Raw genomic sequence first — 4,756 nt, forward strand, 5'->3', positions numbered from 1 at the left:
CAACGGATACATTTCCCACTTTTGTATCCGTTGCAGAATAATTTTCAGGTTAAAAAAATTAACGCTGACACAAATTCCGGCGTATTTCTGCTCCTGAATTACAATCGATCAAGAACAATTATTGATCATCACAATCCATCAAGAACGATTCATACATCAACAGAGTAGCTAGATAGATGAACCATAAAATCATACAATATAAAAAAAAACTTATTCAAAATCCCAAATGTTATAAACATAAGTTTCTGAAGCAAGTATTGGTATGTTTACAAATCTATAAGAGCTCAAAATCTCAATTGGATGCCAATCAAAATTCTAAATTGGTATGAAGGAAGGTATTAGGAAGTAGGTAAAGAGATCTTACACATGTAAACATGATGAAATGCTTGAAGCAAGTATTTAGATGAGCCTCCTCTTTAAGACTCACAATCTTCTAGAAATGTGAACGATATATGTGGGCATACACACGGAACAGACGCTTGAAAATTGATGGGGTAATTCTTTTGAACTGAAACTAAACGTACCAAGCTTTCGAGGAAATATGGATTCATCATCAAGCTGAGCTTCAATCCAGTCCTTTAAGTGCTCAACTTACTCCTTAACATCTGAAAGTGCCGACATAAATCCAATTAACACGCAGTTATAGTGAAGCTCTATACAGGTGAAAAGAAACAACAGAGAAGTTTTACTTGTGATAACCCAGGTCAGGGAAAATACATCACTGTATGTAATCACCTGCCAAGAAAAACAAAAGAACACATCAAATAGCCGATAGAAGGCAAGCACAATCGAATATCTCGACTGCGTCGGAGACACACTGAATAACAGACCCAATGGATTGAACTTCATATACCAAACTCTGCAACCTCTCGCCCACTCCAGCGATTTTTTCATCACTGTTTTTTTTCTTCCAGTTTTTCCTTCACAAACACACACTATAATCAACTATATATACTTGGACGTAGAAACACTGAAACAGGCCAACATATCATTCCTGGTATAAAATTAAACCCTGGTTAGTGACTTAGCAAAGTTCAAGATCGATCCCCCAAAATACATTAACTCTACAGAATTTATGAAAGGTTAGACAAATATAATTTATAAAAGTATTACCTTTGCATAATTTATGAAGGAAGACGGAACACAAATTAAGTCTACATGTACAGAACCAAGTCTGTATAATAAAATTAGATAGCAATTTGAAATCGCTCCAAATACATATAATAAAATAGATTGGGTAACATCCGACTATCATTGTGCCGTGAAATTTAGACATGCAAGACCAAGCTAACAAAGTTATATCCTATGCATTTCACCGGCAAAACGATAACATTGATGTGTAAATTTCAAATCCAATAAAAAGTGAATGGTTGAGATAAAATCTGAAGTGCAGTGCGAAGAGATATAGGTGATGTACCAAGTATACACCACTTACCTTGTTTTTCTAAATTCCAGTCATCTCCATCGCACCAAATCACTTAAGAGCCGGGAACCTCAATCTCGGTTCTCAATTACTGCATGAAGTACGTCTTAAACGGATTAAAAAATTGAATCTTTTAGCGTGCACTTGGAAGAGATGGCATTTAACAAAGCACCTCAATCTCACCACGATGTCCCCAAATTTTGTACATGTGATGTATCTTTCACCAAAAGCAAAACCATAATGATTTTTGCTGTGAAAAGAATGAACTGATAAAAGTAAGGATTATGTTTATAGACTTGCGTGTTCTGTTGCATTAATGTGTACAATTAGTTCATGTGAGTAATAGTAGTTATTAGAGGCATTGGCTGAAAGACACACCAATAACATAATCTGTGGCTCCATAGAATGATAACGGTACTCGATAAAAGAAAATGTGTCATTCTAGCAATTTAGCCATTTAGAAATTATGTCGGTCAATTTACCAAATGTTTTCTCATAAAATTTACCATTGAGATCCAATGCGAACTATACTTAACCCAACAACTATGAAAATAAAATCTTAATGAAGTGAGGAAACTACCAGAGAGACCAACAACAGCAGCCACCAAATAGGTTGACATAATAGGTGATCCCTGAAATAACACAGTCTTGAGATCCCCGTCAAGCTTTTCATAGTTTGATTTTGCTATACAGTTGATCAATTTCCTGGGAAAGAATCCAAAAGGCACCAATTAATAAGAGTAAGTAATTTCCCTGAGCATCATATACATATGAAATCTTACATTAGGGATCAAGTGAGTATAAGGAAAATCATAAAAGATAACTCAATCAGGAAATGAAAAACTAACCTTCAGTTTTCAATAAGCTTCCTAACGAGCGACACCGGCACCAAATATTACCATCTACATGACCTTACAAATACCGCAAATCTTGAGTGCAACACTTCAATTGAATCACTTATTAAACAGGCACAAGAACTTTCTTTTTCTGATAAAACACGAACAGAGCTCAAGAGTTGTGCCTACCAATCATAGAAGCAATATGCACATCCGCATATGGGTACTCTCCCGATAGAACTTCCTATCGACGATTCTATATGAGTACACATCAATCTGCTAATAGAACAAAATGGGATGACATATTAGAACGCAGCATGGATTAGAAGACTTAGAATGAGTCAATAACAGAATAATATGTATGAATGTACCCTAAATTCACAAAAAGTGAGGGAAAACCAGACTTACTCATCTACAAAACATGCAGAATAGTTAGTCCTGTGGCAGGGTTTAACAAGCCTAAACTTCTACTGAGCATAGATAAGCTCATCAACCACACAGTCATCTGACAAGATCAGCATCAAGTTTTTGATTAAGAACAGACGATCCTGCAAAAGAGGAAAAGAGAGTACATGGTAAAGGAGGTGGTTCTCCAAGTGGTTTTAGAGTTAACCGTGGTACAGGATATGGTAGTGGCGTAGTGGAGGTGGTTCCATAGTGATAATAGTAGTGGTCCTGCATCCTACAATCAGATTTATACCCAGAGAAGTTATAGTTAGATTTATACATACTCATTTATACCCAGAGAAGTGATAGTTAGATTTATACATACTCCTCCATCTGCAACCTACAATGAAAAAAGATGGGTATGAGGTATCTTAACAAGATCTAACCTCTTTGTCCACACAAACCTTTCACCAGTTGAAGTAGTCACCTCAACAGAATCAAATTCGTCTTGTCAGTCTTTTGAGAAATTGTGTCTTAAAAACATTACATGTAGCTTTATATTATGCTAGATTAACTATACTGTTCAGAAAGACGATTTCAAAAATATAAATAGCAAGCACTTTCCACAAAAGAAAGATACCAATATAAACAAGCGAATCAATAACCTATTATACAAATCACAGAATCCCTTTATTGCATCTACATCAAGTAAGCATATTAATAAAACAGATGCACCACTACTATTATGAACTGCATTCATGGTGCTAAAACTCTCAAGAGTACAATAAAGAACAAAACAAAACAAGCGACCAAATACAAATACAATACTTTCAGAGAATTTCAACCAAAGCTTAAACCTTTATCATTTCATAACCAATGTAAATCAAATTAAAATCAAAAATTACTTCTTTCATGAGAAAAAAGTCAAATAATTGGCGGAAAAATACCCTTTTGAACCCAGGTTCCATACTCCTGGAGAGAACAACAACAACAGGAGATTCACTCCTAGTAACACACAACAACATCTTCCATATAATCAATTCTGATACAATTATACCAGAAAAAAATACATACAAAAAATTCCCAATTCAATCATTATATATATATACTCAACAAAAATCAACCACATATATGATACTCTTTTTTGTAAAGATTCAAAACTTTCTACCAAAAAGTCATGAAAAGAGATGATTCAGAATTTAAAAAGATAGCATTTGCTTGCTATTAGAGAGATTAACAAACCAAGAGTGATGGCTTGTGTTAGAAGTTGTCTGATCTGAATAGATTTGATTGAATTTACTGAATCTCCTATCCAACCCTTCTTTCTCTTCTCTTCTTCTTTTGACTTCAATTTTCAGAGTCTTGATTGATTCTATAATAATACACTAAGGAAATTGAGCAATCACTAAATAGAAAAAATAACCAAAACATACCCAATATTTCAAATCTATATATTACAAAAAAAAAAAACACCAAAATCAAAACCCTAACTCTTTCAGATACTAGTTAGGTCAAAATCAAAACGATTTCAGATAAAAATAAAATTAAGCACAAACTAGTTTATACCTGATGAAAACCCAACAAACTAGTTTACATCATAGGTTGAATGATTTGATTTTTAGTTTTCAGGGAAAGAATTTGTAGATCGAGATTTCAGTATTGATGAGAAAAACTCAAATGGGTTTTGATTAGACTGCAATATTGATGAGAAAAATTTATAAGGTTTGATGAAACCTAAAATCTATTGAAGATGAGCTTGATTAAACTGCAGTATTGATGAGAAAAACTTTTTCTCTCGGCTGAAACCTAGACAACCTTCGATGAGAAATAGAAAGAGAGAGACTCGTTGAAGAAAAAATTAATTTACGATGACTGAGAGAGATTCGATACTATGGCAGATTGGCAGTGCAGTAAAAGCCCTCACGCTCAGGATTATTTGTTGGCCATACCTATGGAGGGGCTAAATCAATGCATGGGGCGGAGGCAATTCAGGGCCGTTGGGCATTCCTCTCTTCGAAGAAAATAGCCCTTGCCCTTGCTGTGGTAGTTTGATGATGCTTTTGGAGACCATGCGGTGCATTACGCAAACCACGTAGGGCTCAAGTTTAGA

At 34.7% G+C, this 4,756-nt stretch overlaps 1 long non-coding RNA gene across 7 annotated transcripts; it reads right to left on the reverse strand.

The window, feature by feature from the left end:
• Nucleotides 1-286: 286 nt before the first annotated feature.
• LOC113362167 lies at nucleotides 287-4,536 on the reverse strand. 7 transcript variants are annotated; one of them, XR_003365582.1, is made up of 11 exons: nucleotides 4,213-4,536; nucleotides 3,889-4,018; nucleotides 2,991-3,046; nucleotides 2,668-2,807; nucleotides 2,449-2,535; nucleotides 2,272-2,334; nucleotides 2,004-2,128; nucleotides 1,607-1,673; nucleotides 1,436-1,514; nucleotides 690-994; nucleotides 287-605 (listed from the first exon to the last, which is right to left on the reverse strand). It is a non-coding gene; the product is annotated as an uncharacterized LOC113362167 (long non-coding RNA). The 7 variants fall into 7 exon arrangements; XR_003365581.1 differs by having other exon boundaries at nucleotides 690-735; nucleotides 854-994; nucleotides 2,668-3,046; XR_003365584.1 differs by having other exon boundaries at nucleotides 690-735; nucleotides 831-994; nucleotides 2,668-3,046.
• Nucleotides 4,537-4,756: the final 220 nt, after the last annotated feature.

The sequence above is a fragment of the Papaver somniferum genome, chromosome 3 (genome assembly GCF_003573695.1).
Source record: "Papaver somniferum cultivar HN1 chromosome 3, ASM357369v1, whole genome shotgun sequence".
NCBI lineage: Eukaryota > Viridiplantae > Streptophyta > Magnoliopsida > Ranunculales > Papaveraceae > Papaver > Papaver somniferum.